The 18,570-nt window shown below is 34.8% G+C and overlaps 1 protein-coding gene and 1 pseudogene across 11 annotated transcripts in view; both read right to left on the reverse strand.

Annotated features, from left to right (window-relative positions):
* Positions 1 to 18,570, reverse strand: part of GRIA4 (glutamate ionotropic receptor AMPA type subunit 4) — a 377,547-nt gene that overhangs the window by 319,261 nt on the left and 39,716 nt on the right. The gene's annotated exons all lie outside the window — the stretch shown is intronic.
* On the reverse strand, positions 12,420 to 16,642 carry LOC148755805 (elongation factor 1-alpha 1 pseudogene; annotated as a pseudogene).

The following is an 18,570-nucleotide window of genomic DNA, read 5'->3' on the forward strand; positions in this document are numbered from 1 at the left end:
GAATGGTGTAGGGACAATGCAAGCAAGTACAATACAGTGAGATAGGCACGGTGATGAGTTGCACTGAGGTTATGGAAACATATAGATGGTGTCCTCATCTGGATGTGGTGTGGGCGGGAGGGCTTCCTTAAGGAAATAAAGTTGAGTCCTGAAGATTAGCGGTAGGTAGCCAGGCAAGATGTGGAGAAAGAGTGGAGTGTTTTTGGCATAGAAAAACATGCACACAGGTCCAGAGAAGGTAAAGAGCATATGGCTTCCAGCAACTGAATTATAATAGCTAGAACATAGATGGGTGGAGGTAAGTGGTATGCAGTGAGGCTGGAGAGATGATTTGGATTCAGATGGTATTGACCTTTTCAGCCTCTTTCTGGAATTTAGAGTTAGTCCAAGAGCAAAGGGGATACATTAGAATAGTTTAATCATGGAAGTTAAACCATACAACCTGATTTTGAACTAGGAAAGTTCAATTTGGCTATAAGGAAATGTGCAACCTGTTCTAAAAGTAAATTGTTAAATGAATGCTGGTATTTAATAGCATATCTAATATACGTGTCTATAAAAGTTGATAAGAAAAATATAGGAAAAGAAAACACAAGTTTCAGAAAACACAAGTAATCAAAATTGGCAAAAATAATTCCACTCTCCTAATAATTAATCCTTTAATTAACTTACACATTATTTCTTAGAGTACTCCCATGTGAACTAACTCATGGAGATGGCTGAGTCTCTGAGTTACAATAACAAGTGATAATACAGTAAAATAAAATTATGCCCAATTATTTCACTTGGAGGAAGCCATTATCATTGACACTACACATTAATATTGAACCCTGCACTGGAAAATTGTTCTCAATTTTATGTTAAAAAGTTGATCTGTTTTTACTAGGACCCTGAAACTGTGTGTCTGGGAAAGTTTCACAGTTGGGTTTTAGCACCAGAAAGCGTCCTTCAATTTCTATTGTATTTATTTTAAACTCGTTGTAGTAATATTAAAACAAATATTTTCTTTTGGTTACTAACTGCATTTTAACATTAACATAAGAACTTTTCTCCTTAGCTTTGAAGCAGAATAGATAAGACTGAATATGCTTTCTAAAGGTGCATTTACTGAGAATACTCATTTAATCTTCCCATAGCACTCAGCCCAGTTTATATGTATAGTGGGCAATCAATGACTGTCTTTTGAATAAAGGGTCAAATTTATGATTATGTAACTCATACACTCCTGAAATGACAAAAAGAATTGTAGTAATACAAAAAATTGTATTTTTCATAAACCCCAATCATTCTATTTATACTAACTTAAAATTCCATTTTGTGCTATTTCAATACTAAATGTCAGTTTTGAATAATATATGTTCTCCATACCCAGAGGTTTGAATTCCAGTTAAGCTATTCTAGCTCTGGTGGTAAAGAAATAAACACCATAGCAGCCTTCTTTGAAGTGTGGCAGTAAATAAATGCAGAATCACCTGATGTGCTTGTTGAAAACCAGACTTCTAAGTCCCATAAAAGGCTTTCTGAGTCTGCATCTGTGTGGGTGGAGTCTGGGGATATACAATTTTAATAAAACCCCTAAATATCAACTGTAATAATGGAATAGAACTTTAATAATATTAATAGATATTTCTTAAAGAGCAAGTGACATTACAATCATTATCTTGTCTAACTTTTCTTCCCTTAATAGTGACTATATGATTAATTCCAAAGTTATTTAAATTCTTATTCTGAACCTCATTTGATGTATTATCAAAGTCAAAAATAAAACTTCTGTTGACAATCTCCTCTACAGGGCATTTTTAACTCCTTCTCATCCTTCCTCAAGCTATTTCTCTATTTTGATAAGAAGGCATGGTAGGTGGAAAGGTGGTTCCAGAAAGATGTCCATATTTTGATCCCTGGAACCTGTGAATATGTTATCTTATAGCACAAAAGGGAATTTGCAGAAATGATTCAGAATTTGAGATGAGATTATTTTGTATTATTCAGATGGGACTAATCTAATTACACGAATCCATAAAAGCAAAGAACCTTGACCTAGAGGTGTGGTCAGAGAGGGAGATTTGATTATGAAAGAACGGCACAAAGACATGCATTGTTGCTGACTTTGTAGCTAGAAGAAGGGGACCAGGAGACGAGGAACGCAGGAGGCCTCTAGAAGACGGAAAAGGCAAGGAAACAGATCCTGCTCTAGGACTGCGGAAAAGGGATGAAGCCCTACTGACATATTGATTTTTAGCCCATTGAGACCCCTTGTCAGATTTCTGATTTCAGAATTATAAGATAAGACATTTTTGCTGTTTTAAGCTACTAAATTTGTGGCAACTAGCTATGGCAGAAATAGAAAACAAATATAGAAGGCATTGGCTTTGATCCCACCTATGTTTGTTTATTTAGAAAACAAGTACTGATATGACTAGTAGTTGTCATGAGAAAAAGACATTTTACTTATTACCAATTCAGCTTTTCAAAGTTTAGCTAAGGTTGTTAGAGATTTATAATAAGCACACTAATGCATGTAACAACAAGCTATTTAGACCTAAAGGTTTTATCACCAAAAGTATATTTGTTGCACACACTGTTAACGGCTGAGAAGCTGAAGTAATTTAATAGAAGTAGAACTAATCTTAAAGTAGACCTACGTCATTTACCACTTCTTTGCTATGGTGGTCTTAAACAAGCACTGCCACTTCCTGTGTACATCATGCCTCATCTGTGAGATCAGTATGATAATGCAGAGCCTTCATCCTAGGTCTCTGATTAAAATGAGGCAATATACACAAAGATAAAATGTCCTGAAAATGTAATATATTTTAAAATATTATAGTAAAGTATCCATGGGAATTAAATTACCTTAAAATAAATCAATGCAAAAGGAAACAACAGAGGGATTTTATGTGTATTGTATACTTGAATACATAGGAACGATATATCTTAAGGTTCTTGGTCACTTTTGCAGAATCTAGAAGTAAATTTTTTTTTTGGAGACTGTCTTAAATTTTTATGATGCCTTATATTTACAGTACCCATATAATCTTAAGGGAAGAACAGGTGATGGCTTGGGAGTTCACAGGGTGTTTTTTTTGAGAATTCTCTCATTGCATATAGAAACATAGACATCTATTTAAAATATGTAGAACAAGTGTACTCATCCAGAATCAGGAGCCTGTAGAAGCAACTTTGTAAAATGTACATCTTTGGTCCCACTTAAGGCAGTTCTTTAAGAATGAGTAATGACAGACAATATAGAATCATGTGGTATGCAAAACTTTGACTCATAATATTTATTCTATCACAAACTTAGTACCTCCCTAACATGAGCAGGCAGTTTGCTGGGTGCCTGGTATGCAAAAGAATGTATGCCACATACATATGTGTTAAGTCGCTGATCTCCAAGTTTGATAAGGGAATAGAATTGGGGAGACCAACAAGTAAATCATGAAGTATAAGCACTATAATCACAATGAAATCCTGTGATAGAGAATCAAAAGAGAGCTGTGAGGACATAGATCATAGCATGATACATTCTGTGTGGGAGAGTGAAACTGTCTTGTGAAAGAGAATATGAGATTTTATTTGTCTGTTTAAAAGTTTGGTTAAAGTATTCCCAGTCAGAAGAAAAGCATAGATGAAGGCACAGAGGTGTGATTGTGCATCATGTATGGCTGAGTTTGAAGTTGAAAAGGAACGAATTTTGAAAGTTATGGTATGGCAATATGTGTGTAAATATATGAAAAGATATATACATGCCATATTATATGACAACATATATATCATATATGAGGTCAGACAATTAAGTTTATGAACTCATCCTAGAAAAAATGCTACATACCTCATTGCTGATTATTACTACAGTCACCTTTGAAGTACAATGGAACCTCCGTTTTCAAATGTAATCCGTTTCAGAAGACCATTCGAGTTCTGAAACGTTGGAAAACAGCAGATAGCTAGGGCTCAGGATCTTGCACTCAGCGGAAGCCGCGTGACATGTTTAACTTCCAAGGTGTGTTTGAAAACTGAAGCATTTACTTCCAGGTTTACAGCGTTTGTAAACTGGAATGTTCGTCAACAGAGATGTTCGAAAACCAAGGTACTACTGTACTCCCCTTGGGAAGCTATGCACTGACAGCAGTGCCTAGTCCACCCTTCAAAGCATTTTGGAACTCTTTTTCTGGAATGGCCATTAGAGTTGTTGTCGGATTACCCTTGATATCCTGAATGTGATCAAAATGTCTTCCTTTCAGTAGTTCCTTTATCTTCAGGTAAAGAAAGAAGTGATTGGTGGCCAGATCAGGTGAGTAGGGAGGGTGTTCCAATACAGTTATTTGTTTACTGGCTAAAAACTCCCTCACAGACAGTGCTGTGTGAGCTGGTGCATTGTCGTGATGCAAGAGCCATGAATTGGTGGCGAAAAGTTCAGGTCATGGAACTTTTTCATGCAGCCTTTTCAGCACTTCCAAAGAGTAAACTTGGTTAACTGTTTGCTCAGCTAGTACAAATTCATAATGAATAATCCCTCTGATATCAAAAGATGGTTAGCAACATTGTACAACAAGTTTGTGAACTTGATTTTCAGACCCTGTATATAGTATTATTACACATATAAAATTAGATATTTAACTGGTGTGGAGACTAGAATGAAGTCCAAAAAGATTAGTGTGAAACTGGTACATACAAAAAGGTTATTGTAATAATCCAGGGAGAAGGTAACGGTCTAAATTAGGACAGAGGCTTTAAGAGTGGAAGAGAGGAGACAGAATGAGAGAATCTGTAGGATTATCATAGTAATTAATGATCAGGATTTGGTGACTGACTAAATGAGCAAGTGTGGGAGACATCATATAAATGAGTCCAGGTTTTCTGGCATATGTGACTGAAATGTATGTACTCTAAGACAGCAGCAAATAATGAATAGTACATTTCTTTTGGACTTTGTGGTGCCTGAACATCTAGTTGGCAATGTCAAGCAGAAGGTTAGAAACAGATGAATGAAGCTCCAGGAAACATATTGGGGTTAAGAATTCATGTGTTATTCATTTTCTTTAATCACACTGGCTAGCGAGCACACACACACACACACACACACACACACACACACACACACAGAGAGAGTAAAGAATTGACCAATAAAAGGGATATAAATTGTTAACCAATATATATTTTTATGAGAACTATATATATAGAACCAAGGTTACTAATGAACCCCTTTTTACTCAAAAATTAAAACAAACAAATCCTGGGGAGACTCAGAGAAAACAGAATGTGGTAGAGCTCAGAGGAGACTTTTAGTTCTCCTTTAATATTTTCAAATTTTAAAAGGATTACTTGTGTAATTAAAAGTAATAAAAAACAAACAAAACAAGAGACCACTTCTTTCTGATCCATTTTCCAAGACAGACTCTTCAAATGATGTGGGTTAGGTCAGTCTTTGACATTTTCATCTTTATCTCCATCCTACACCACTTTGATTTCTAGGTGCTCACTGCCTTTTGCAGTTATCAACTCCCTGTGTTAATTACCATAGTGGTTTATATCATACCCTCTAATAAACATCAAATCCAGAGTAGATAAATAAATAGAAGGTATTTTCGTAAATGGTACTTTGCCATCAAATTTGTTTTCTTTGCTGGGAGCAAGAAAAATTCAGCACAAGGTACATAGCTGCTTGAGCTGTTCTTAGTTAAAAATATTAAGAAGTTGGATTACCTTGTCTATCGTATATGTATTTGAAGTGGCTATGAATATGTGTATTTGCTATGTGGCTTTGAAAGAATTTGCACTATAGCTAGAGAAGCACATTGTAGGAACCACTTCATACGTTTTGTTTCATGCTACCACATAAGCAAATGAAGAGACTAACTGATCTTGAGACCTTGTATTTTGATACTTAGTGGAGATAACACCTCATTAATTCAGGAAGATGCTTAAGAACTTGAAAGTTTAAGCATGATCAAAAAAGATGTTCAGAAGCAAAAACAAAGGACAAAATTAAATAATGTTTTATGTAAGGCAAAAAGATGATCAGGTTAAGAATTTAAAAACAATATAAACAAAAAAGAAAGCCATTTTAAAATAGTAGGTAACCATGAAATTTACTAAGCTATTCTTTTATGAATAACTAATTCAGAAATGATGAAAACAACACATACTAATAATATAGAATTCTGTTCAGTAATTTATACAATTAGAGCAATACCAACAAAAAATACAGCCAACATTTATTGAGAGCTTACTTTGTGCTAAATACTGCCTTAGATATATGCATTATCTCATATGTTTTTTTTTAAAAAGATTAGGTTTTCCAAAATATCTGGCTCAAATCAATTAGAAATCATAAAGGAATGTACTCATGTTAATATTTACATAATTGAATCTTTGATAAAATATAGTTTATTTCTTGTCATCTTCCCCCTTCCTGGTTTTCCGTATAGAGTTGAAAAAGAATATACTAATTTATCAAAATATATTTTAGCAAAAACACAGTACCTGGCACATAATAGGTATTCAATAAACATTACTTAAATGCACTAGTGAAAAATATGACACAACCAATAGAAATTAATAAATCGTTCTTTGAGATTGATATTTAACTAAAATAGTGTCTTTCATTTTTTTTTTGTCCCTTGAAAAGGAGAGACTGGTTATTAATACATGGTCATTAACATCTACATTTAAAAAACTCTCAAGACATGTTTCAAAATTATTTCAGTACACAGCGTCACCTAGTCATAGCTATCACTTTGCTTCTATACAGGAAAACACATTAAATTAAAGATAAATAAATAAATAAATAAATAAATAAATAAATAAATAATAAGATGGAAAAGCACTTAGTTGATGAATAACTGAATTTCAATCAACTGATCACTGGTTGTTATTCCCTGTCCAGCTGAAAGCTATGACTAGGTTCCTTCTCAGCCAACAGCATCCATCCATCACATATTTGCATACTAGTAAGCATAAATATTCCTTGAAAAACGGAATGGAGACAAGGGCTTGGGGTACTTTGTTTCTGGGAAAATGTTTTATCAGCATTAAATTCATTGTAGAAAGTTTCTCACAAACAATTATGATGTGTTAACATATTCCTAATCTTGTCTGAACGCTCATGGGGTCATTTTGTCATAAATTGCTCCTCAAAAGGGAGTTTTTGAATTCCAATGAGAATTGAGAAATTAGTAGTATGACACAAATTTTATTTTGGTTCTATTAAGAATATGAATTAATTACTAGCTTTGTTGAGAGATTATACTTGGCCAATCATGTCACGCTTGTGCTTCCTACTTTCTGGGCTCCTTCTCGTTCCAGCTCCCAGTGCTCCTACTACACCCTGTCCCCTTGCAGTGTCCCATCTAGCCTTGCACCAGTCCCATGATCCACGGTCAATGCTACCTCAGGAGAGAGTAGTGGTTAAACACCTGGAACCAGAGCTACTATGGCTCAGTCCAAATCTTGGCTTTGTCATTGAATGTGTATAATTAAGACAAGTTATTGAAATTCTCAGGAGCTCAGTTTCTTGATGTCAAATGGGAATAATACTGTCTCCTAAGGTATTTGTGGGTCTTAACCTTTATATGTGTAAAGCACTTAAAATGATGTTTGGTACACAGTAAGGATCATATAACTGTTAGTCATTATCATTATTCCATAATCAGATCTTTCATCCCTTTTATGCCACTGAACTCCTAAAGTATTCAGATAAAGAATTCAAACTAAAATATTTTACCAATTTACATGTATAAAAGAGAATACTCAAATGATTTATTCCTTAAGGGTTTTTTTTTAATACATAAATTTTTTAAAATCAAAATTCATTGGGGAGACAATGGTTAGTAAAATTACATAGATTTCAGGTGTACAATTCTATAATACATCATCTATATATCACATTGTGTGTTCACCACTCAAAGTCAGTTCTTCTTCCATCACCATATATTTGACCCCATTTACCCTCATCTACCACCCCCTACCTCCTTATCCTCTGGTAACCACTAAACTATTGTCTGTGTCTATGAGTTTTTGCTTCTTTATTTGTTTTTCTTGTTCCTTTGTTGCTTTCAGTTTTATATCCCACAAGGAATACATTTCTAGAAAAGTTCATGAGTCACAGAAGGCCAACAGGCCTTCTTTTAAGTACCTACAAATTGTTCTACAAAGATTATCACCTACTGTCTCCCCTGGTAGGCCGATACTATTGGTATTTCATCTTATATTTAATGCTAAACTAAAAGGTTACTACAGCAAAGTATCCATTTGCAATATTGATGCATTAGGAGGAAAAATATTAAAGTAGCCAAAATGTCATAATTCTGTAATAATAACAAGATGGTACATTTTGATATAGAGAAAAAGATTAACAAGCAAATAAACTGGTTTATATTATAATTTAACTGTCATAAAATCAATTTTGTACTCTAAATCTAACCAATGAAAAACAATGACAGAAAATTTCAAAAATTTCTCTTCATAAAAGTCAGCTTATGTTTTTCTTTTTAGAAGTTGCTAGTTAAGTAAAAAATATTTGGTAAGTTAAATTATGGGCAGGTACTTTCTCAGTACCCCAAATTAATTATTTTAGAATTATCTTCAAAATATTGCCAAATTATCTCCCAAATAGTGCCAGTTTGAATTTGAGTAAATTAATTGAAAGAGCTTCTTATAATTGCTTAGCCTTTTCAAAAGGGAATCAAATGTTTGCATCCTTGGGGCATCATTAAACAAAATGAAAATCATCCAATTGATTTGGTTGTGCAGTGCATATTAAAAAAAAATTAAAATTAAGCTTATTTTTCAAACCATATAAATAATTGTATTTGAGATCCTTTGACATCTTACTGATTTAATCACTTCGTCCCACGATGAATTCTTTTTTGAACTGGCCAGAATATTGATGTCCTTTACAGAGGGCTAATTAAATCACACTAGTTTTGAAAAAAAGGATTGTTAATGGGATGTTTTAGCAAGTTATTTTACAAATAGAAAAGACTGCTGGTTCTGCCACAGAAGAGATTGCCAGGTAATTTTAGTGGTAGTATTCATCAATGCTACAAAATATATATAACATAGCTAGAGTTCTTGTTTTAATTTATATATCAGGTTATGTCACTTTCCCACTTATATCCCAACTTGAGATAAAAATTGAAACTCCTAGCCTATAATAATGTCCAGGAGAAATCCCATGGTGCTCCTCAAACCCAGGAGTGACCCAGCTCTAAATAGAAAAGCCAAATGTGCATCAGAAATCCTGAAAAAATTCTATTCTAAAAAAGACACAATCTAGAAACCGCAAGAAAGTAATTTCACAGAGTTGACTACAGAAAAAAATATACTTTAAAAAAAAACACACGACATTTTTAAAAGTTCAAAGACATGTGACAGGCTAGAATAAAATATTTACATCATATATATTAGACTAAAGTTTAATATCTAAATGTACAAGCCAAACAGCCAGAGAGAAAAACTCAAACTCAAAAAGAAAACGGCAAAGGAGACAAGCAATTTGCGTTTTAGCAATACAAATGGCTAGCAAACAACTAAATATCTCACTAGTGATCCAATAATGCAAATTTAAACAGCAATGAGTAACTTTATGCCTACTGATTTGGCAAAAATGAAAAAGATCCAGTGTTTGTAAAGGTGGGGGCCAAAGGATAAACTTGGGGAAAGTGTAACTTGGTTTTATTTCTGGAGGATAATTTGCAGCACCTATCAAAATGTAAAGGTAAACATGCTTGTTCCCAGAAAATCCAATTCTAGGGATTGATTTTAAAGATAATAATAGCTAATCTTAACTGAGCACTTACAAGTACTAGGTGTCAGATCCCATGCTGGGTACATTACATGGACTACCTCATTTACTTCACAAGGTGGCCTGCTGAGTGTAGGCCTATAATTATCTCCAGAAGGAGAAACTGAGGCTTAGGGAAGTTAAGTTTCGCAGCTACTAATTCGTGAAGCCAGGATTTAAATCCAGGCAGTCTGATTCCAGAGCCTGCACATATAATCACTCCCTTTAACATGTCTCAATTATATATGGAGGACAATTTATATGTGTGTGTATATATATATCAGCATTACTATAATATATAGAGACTAAATCCTCTAAGATTCCAAAATTAGAAGGATCATTTGAAAAATAAGTTACAACCCTGCATGGAATACTACGCAGCAAGTAGGTTGTTCTGCTTTTTACTTATAGCGATTCCCTGTCATTTTATTGAGCAGGAAAAAAACAAGTTGTAAAATAACATGAGTAGTATAATTTATTGTTTTTTTTAAAAAAAACTTGACGTGTGTGTGTAAAAGGAAACACACACATATACCATTTACAGTAGTTATTCCTTAGGTATAGAAGTGGGAAGACTTTCCCTTCTTTACTTTAAATATGTATCATTTAGGTCTCTTCACCTAGTAAGAATTAAAAAAATTAAAAAGAAGAAATCAGAACTCCTTACTGCCATTTTCAAAGTCCTCACTTTCCCTTACCTCTTGGATCTCATCTTGTGCCATTTCCTCTTTTGTTTGCCAACCACCCTGTCCTAATGCTGGAAAACACTGGTTATCTTTCTTTTTCAGAATCAACAAGCTCATTTTGAACATAGGGGCCTTGGTTTGGACTTTTTCCCCCCGATCTTCACTTGCCTGACTCTCAGTCATTCACATCTTGGCTGAAAATGAACTTCAAATAGAGACCTTTCCTAACCACCTGCCTTACTAGAATCTAGGCTCCATGAAATCAACACCTTGGCTGTCTTATTGTTTATGGTATCCCAACACCTTGACTAGTTCACCAAACACAAGATACTCAATATATTATTGGCTGAGCAGTTGAATAAGCACTTACTTTGTGATAGGCTCTGTGTTATTGGTGATACATACAGCATTTCCTTCAGTCTTCCTAACAACCCTGCAAGGTAAATATTATTATCATGGTTTTATAACTAGTAAGTGCCCAGATTCACCATGTGGTGTGTCTGGCACCAAAACTCTTATTTTTTCACTAACCAACTAGCAAAGGTGACCGAATATGTGAACACTGTGAGTTCTGTCGTCATCTCTGCTTGTGTCATGTTATAAAGACGTCTATTGCAGCACTCGTGACTTTAAAACATATCTATGTGTTGATTTTCCACAGGAGATTATGAGTTCCTTGAGAATAATGACTGTGCATTATTCATCTGTATAGCCCCAGTGCCTGGAACATAGATTTGCAATAAATATTTGTTGAAGAAATAGATGAATTTAGAGAATCCCATCCCAATTTGTGAAAACTAAAATGAGATCTCATTGTTCAATTTATGTACTGTAGATGGCTTTATAATAAATTTTCTTAACCAAGTAACCTTTGAATTGGAAAACTTATGCACTTTGAGTATATAAACTTCTATGTATTTAAAATTGGTTGATTAAAACGATGGACTTGCTATGAAGAGTTTATAGTTATTTTAGATAGTTATCCTTTTAAAATTTTTCATTCTCAGATGCATGAGTTAATACTGGTATTCAGTGACAATGTTTCTTTTTACAAAGGTATAAGAATATTTTGGATTATCTGCCATGTAAACATTTTTGGCAAAACTGCTCTTGTTCACTAATTTTTAGATACTATTGTCTTGTGTATTTTATACTTTCTCTGTCATAGCTGTAAAGCAGCAGGCAATTTGGTGTGATACTGTGTGATACAGTGTGAGTGCCACTACAATGCTATCTATATGTGGAGTTCAAAGAACATAGAGGGCCCTTCCATCGTTCCTATCACTGACTCTGAGAAAACTCAGCCTCAGCCTGGAACTTCATTTTTCTGCTTTTTAACCACCATCTTTTTCTGGAATGTTTAGCTTTCTACCACACCATTTACTTTTATCAATATATGTTTATACAATGGATCCCTTTGTTATGTAGCATTTGCCTTATTATGTAATATTTTCCATCTTTCTCAAAATTCTACTTCAGAATGAGTAAACTTTTTTATACCTAAAATTCAATACTTTCACATTACTATGGCCTTGTACATTATGTACACTATGGCTTCTTCTTACAGTTCTGGCAGATTCCCCTTTCTTCCCTAACTTGAACTCTCCGCTTTGGTCTGTTGCCTTCCTACATCCCATCCTACCCTACTGTCCACCAAACACCAGCTGCATTTCCACCACCATATGCATGTCCATGCTTTTCTCTCTCATGAAATGCAATTCTTCATTCCTTTATTTCTTATCTTTTTTTTTAAATTAAATTTATTGAGGTGACAATTGTTAGTAAAATTACATAGATTTCAGGTGTACAATTCTGTATTACATCATCTATAAATCCCATTGTGTGTTCATCACCCAGAGTCAGTTCTCCTTCCATCACCATATATTCGATCCCCCTTACCCTCATCTCCCACCCCCCACCCCCCATCCCCCTTACCGTCTGGCAACTTGATTAGCGGGGAAAGCCTGAGGTTTAGAGATAAGCAGATTTGGGTTTGACTGCCTGTTTTGCTTAGTAATCAGTGAACTTGGGCAAACTACTCAATTTACCTGACTCAGTTTTCTCATCCATAAAATAGATGTTCATAAAGGTTGGAGGAGATGATAAATTTGATTGCCAAATTTCTAATCTGGTACAGAGTAGCCAATACATACATTACCCCCTTTTACATTATGACTCAAATAAAATCTCATCTCCTTTGTTAAGCCTTGCCATATAACATTCTTTTACCCTTGTCAACTACTATTGAGCTCATATTTTTTACTTTCATTTGATGTGCATATGCATATGTGTGCATACACACACACACACACACACACACACACACACACACTTTACATGGTTGAAAGTCTTATTACCTCAGTTATACAGTTGCTTTTTATTCTCATTAAACTTTGTTTTAATGGGTCTCAAAAAACAACACCAAAAAACAAAAAAACGGTCCACAAAACATTGTTCTTTCCTTCTGAAGGTTTTATGATGCATTGTAATCATTAAACAGTCTTTTACTGTTAAACTTAAATGGCCAATTGTGACAAACAGTTCTGAGACCATTCTTCCACCACTGATTAAGACTGGGGTGGCAGTTTTTGGGGATAATATTCATTTAGCCTTCTGAACTTTCTGGGCAGACTTGGTGACCTTGCCAGCTCCAGCTGCCCTCTTGTCCACTGCTTTGATGACACCCACAGCAACTGTCTGTCTCATGTCACAAACCGCAACACAGCCCAGAGGAGGGTAGTCAAAGAAGCTCTCAACATGGGCTTGCCAGGAGCTCTATCATTGATGGGAGCATCACCAGCTCTCAGAAACTTTGGGCCATCTTCCAGCTTTTTCCCAGAATGACAATCAATCTTCTCCTTCAGCGCAATAAATTTGCAAGAAATGTGACCTGTGTGACAATCGAGCACAGACGCATATCCAACACTGATTTGGCCTGGATGGTTCAGGATAATCACCTGAGCCATGAAGCCAGTTGCTTTCATTGGTGGGTCATTTTTGCTGTCCACAGCCACACTGCCAAAACGAACATCTTTGACAGACACATTCTTGACATTGAAGCCCACATTGTCTCCAGGAAGAGCTTCACTCAAAGCTTCATGGTGCATTTCAACAGACTGTACTTTAGTTGTAACATCGACTGGAGCAAAGCTGACCACCATGCCGAGTTTAAGACCACCAACCAGTCTCCACTCGGCCCACAAGGATGGGACCAACACCACCAATTTTGTAGATATCCTGGAAGGGCAGATGCAAGGGCTTGTCAATTGGATGAATTGGTGGCAGGATGTAATCCAGAGCTTTAAGCAGCGTGGTTCCACTGGCATTGCCATCTTTACAGGTGAATTTCCATCCCTTGAACTAAACCATGTTAGCACGTGGCTCCTGCATGTTGTCACCAGTCTAACCAGGAACTGGCACAAATGCTACTGTGTCAGGGTTATAGCCAATTTCCTTAATGTAGGTGCTGACTTTCTTAATGATTTCCTTGTATCTCTTCTGGCTGTAGGGCGGCTCAGTGGAATCCATTTTGTTAACACCCACAATTAGTTACTGTTTCACATCCAGTGTGTAAGCCAGAGGGCATGCTCAAGGGTCTGCCCGTTCTTGGAGAGACCTGCTTCAAATTTACCAGCACCAGCAGCAACAATCAGGACACCATGGTCAGCCTGAGGTGCCTGTAATCGTGTTTTTGATAAAGTCTCTGTGTCCTGGGGCATCCATTGTGGTCCCAATACTGTTGGTCTCGAATTTCCACAGGGCGATATCAGTAGTGAGCCCACGCTCACATTCAGCTTTCAGTTTATCCAAGACCCAGGCAGACTTGAAGAAGCCCTTTCCCATCTCAGTGGCCTCCTTCTCAAATTTTCTAATGGTTCTTTTGTCGATCCCACCACATTTATAGATCAGATGACCAGTAGTGGTAGACTTGCCGGAATCTATGTGTCCAGTGACAACGATGTTGATGTGTGACTTTTCCTTTCCCACTTTAGGTTACATTTAGAGTTGGTTTTCACTACACCTGTGTCCTGGCAGCAAAATCCATTGTGAAAATCTCAACTTGACACTTTCTCAATGGTTGTACTGGAACAATGAATTCAGTTAAATTTTTTTTTTTATAGAAATATGAGCATAGGTAGACACAACAAATATGGTGAAGAAAAAGGGCTTTCCCCTCATTTTTTTTTTTAAGTTAGTCAGAAAACCCTTCCCCAGAAGTCTCCAAAATCTTCTTATATCCAGTTGTTCAATGTTAGGTCAAATGGTCATGGCCAAGATATAAGGGAATCTTTAAAAGTGAGTATTTGTCATTCCTAGCTTCAATGGTGACAGAGGAAAAGGTTGGGGTGGGGGAGCGGTGACATAGATGATATTTGGGTAAACAAATCACAGCAGCTGTCACATAGGGATTGGGTGAGGAACTAACTAATATTCTGAAACCACCAGGTATTTTTGCTTCGTGAATCTCTTTGGAGTTTCACCAAGTTTATTGGCTCTCTCCGCTTTGTTTCTTCTGTGAATATTCTAGGATAACCTGATGGCCTTTTCCCATTATCTTCATGACTGTGGGCTTATGTCTTTTTATTACTTGAAAATCACTTTGTTGGGGTTTTTGAAGAGATTAATATGTGGATTCAGTGTATCATCTTGACCTGGAAGTTTGGAATTCAATTACAACAGCAGTTTTGATTACCTACCTATCTTTTCAATTTACATTTAAGGAGGAAATTATGGGTTCATTTCATTCTGTGACTTTTCCATAGACAACATCTCTTAGAAACGTTCTCAAAAAGTCTACAAAGACCTAAGGAAGCCTTTGTTCATTTCACACCTGAATCAGACATGACTATAAATTTCTTCTTGAACGTTGTGAAATGTCATTGCCATTGCCATCACCTGTTGTTTTATTTATAAGTAATTTTCCCATCTTACCCTCATTTCTTTCTGCATGAAATTATTCATATTAAATTCAAAGGCCTCCATCAGTTGGTCCCTACAGAAATCACTCTTCTTAATCCCATGTCTATTTCTTTTCATCTAGAAGAATGACTTTCTCTCTCTCTCTTTTTTTTTTTTGAGACACACTCCAGATTTTTCTTGTAATACAATAGATCATTTTATAAATTCCAGGCCATTAAAATATTCTGTTTAAAGATCAGTTACTTGTTATTCTGAACCTAATTTTTATAATATAGACTGCAGATTTTTAAAAGAGAAATCCTTTCAGGATGAAAAATTAAAATTCACTTCTTTATTCTATAAACTCATGGCAAGTAGCAAACTCATCTAAAGACATATTTCATCCCCATAACTGTAAATCAAACCTATAAAAAGATGCACTTAAATTTGTATTCAGCCCAAATATTTGTAATTTATTAAAATACCTTATTGTATTAATGGTACTGCTCTGTGAAAAATCATGATTCTTTTTTACAAAGGACACACAATGCTTAGAATCCTCCCTCTATACAAATGCTTCAGGTTTCAAGATACATACACAATAGAAAGTATAATTTCCAAAACACTCTTATACCCATAAGTAAGCACTAAAAATAATAAATTTAACATATTTTTTTAAAAAATTATAAAATGCATTTTTAACTTTATAACATTATGTTTGCTGATTTTTTCAAATAGGTAAAGGACATTTTCATCACTGGAAATATTTCTGTATGTTAACGTTAAATAGAAAATTTATATGAATAAATATATAAATTATTTAATAAATTTAATCTTTTCTGGGACATGATGATAATGTCCACCACATAATTTAAATGTTGAAAAATATATATATATATATATAGCATATCAATTTTTATACATATTCCAGTAATACTATTGATTACTTGGAAACTAGAAAAGACCAGACACTCAAACATTGTGTAAGTTAATACTCTATGACATTCACATCAGTATTCCTTAACTTTTTATATTCTATTACATTTATTAAATGTGCTAGTTAACATTTTATCTAAAAATATTATTGATTGATAAAATAGTTGGGAACAAAGATAAATAACTTGAAAGTTATAATAAAATATAAAATTATTATTATTATGTTTTAATTAAAGTTTATTGGGATGACAATTGTTAGTAAAGTTAGATAGATTTCAGGTGTACAATTCTGTAATACATCATTTATAAATCACATTGTGTGTTCACCACCCAGAGTCAGTTCTCCTTCCATCACCATATATTTGATCCCTTTTACCCTCATCTCCCACCCTCCTCCCCCCTTACCCTCTGGTAACCACTAAACTATTGTCTGTGTCTATGAGTTTTTGTTTCTTTGTTTGTCTTGTTCCTTTGTTGTTTCTAGTTTTATATACCACATATCAGTGAAATCATATGGTTCTCGACTTTTTCTGTCTGATTTATTTCACTTAGCATTATAATCTCAAGATTCATATATGGTGTTGCAAATGGCACTATTTCATCTTTTCTTATGGCCGAATAGTATTCCATTGTGTATATATACCACACCTTCTTTATCCAATCATCTATGGAAGGACACTTTGGTTGTTTCCATGTCTTGACCACCGTAAATAAAGCTGCAATGAACATAGGAGCACATATATCTTTACAGATAAATGTTTTTCAGATTTTTTGGGGGTAGATACCCAAGAGAGAAATTGCTGGGTGATATGGTAATTCTATTCTTAATTTTTTAAGGAATCTCCACAATGCCTTCCACAGCAGCTACACCAATCTGCATCCCCACCAACAGTGTATGAGGGTTCCTTTTTCTCCACAGCCTCTCCAATACTTGTTATTATTTGTCTTGTTGATGACAGTCATTCTAACTGGGGTGCGGTGATATCTCATTGTGGTTTTTATTTGCATTTCTCGGATGATTAGTGATGTTGAGCATTTTTTCATATGTCTATTTGCCATTTGTACGTCCTCTTTGGAGAAATGTCTTTTCATGTCCTCTGCCCATTTTTTAATTGGATTGTTTGTTTTTTATTGTTGAGTTGTATGAGTTCCTTATATAATTTTGATATTAGCCACTTATCAGAAGCATTGTTTGCAAAAATTTTCTCCCATTCGGTTGGTTGCCTCTTAATTGTGTCGATAGTATCTTTTGCTGTGCAGAAGCTTTTTAGTTTGATATGGTCCCATTGATTTATTTCAGCTTTTACTTCCCTTGCCTTGAAGTCAAATTCATAATATCCTCTTTGAATCCAAGGTCCATAAGTTTAGTACCTATGTTTTTTTCTATGCAGTTTATTGTGTCAGGTCTTACGCTTAAGTCTTTGATCCATTTTGAATTAATTTTGGTACATGGTGACAGACAGCAGCCTAGTTTCATTCTTTTGCACGTGGCTATCCAGTTCTCCCAGCACCATTTATTGTCGAGGATGTCTTTTCTCGATTGTATGTTTTTGGCTTCTTTGTCAAAAATTATCTGTCCATATTTATGTGGATTTATTTCTGGGTCTCAGTTCTATTCCATTGGTCTGTGTGTGTGTTTTTCTGCCACTACCATGCTGTTGTGATTATTGTAGCCCTGTAGTACAAGCTAAAGTCAGGGACTGTGATACCTCCGGCACTGTTCTTTTTTCTTAGGATTGCTTTGGCTTTTGGGGTCTTTTGTGGTTCCATACAAATCTGATGATTTTTTGTTCTATTTCTTTAAAAAATGCCATTGGGATTTTGATGCGGATTGCATTAAATCTGTATATTGCTTTGGGTAACATGGCTATTTTAACTCTTGATTCTTCTAATCCATGAACACAGAATGTCTTTCCATTTCTTTGTGTCTTCTTCAATTTCTTTTAAAAATGTCTTATAGTTTTCAATGTATAGGTCTTTCACATCCTTGGTAAAATTATTTTTGATAACAAGAAAAATGCCTTCCATCTGTACTTTCTTTAAATAGCGGAATCTTATTTTTCCTTTTCATATTTAAGTTCTAATTTTGCATATACAATGCATTCCTTTCAGACACGCTTCTTTGATTTAAACTCTTAAATAAATTATGCTTATGTAGTTACTAAATAAAATGCAAGATTCATGCCAAACCTCAATCAGAAAGTCTAATATGCAGTTGTATATTTTTGTATGTATTTTTACACCCATTACATCATGTATATG

Source organism: Rhinolophus sinicus, chromosome 14, assembly GCF_057876585.1.
Source record: "Rhinolophus sinicus isolate RSI-liver-muscle chromosome 14, RSI-T2T, whole genome shotgun sequence".
NCBI lineage: Eukaryota > Metazoa > Chordata > Mammalia > Chiroptera > Rhinolophidae > Rhinolophus > Rhinolophus sinicus.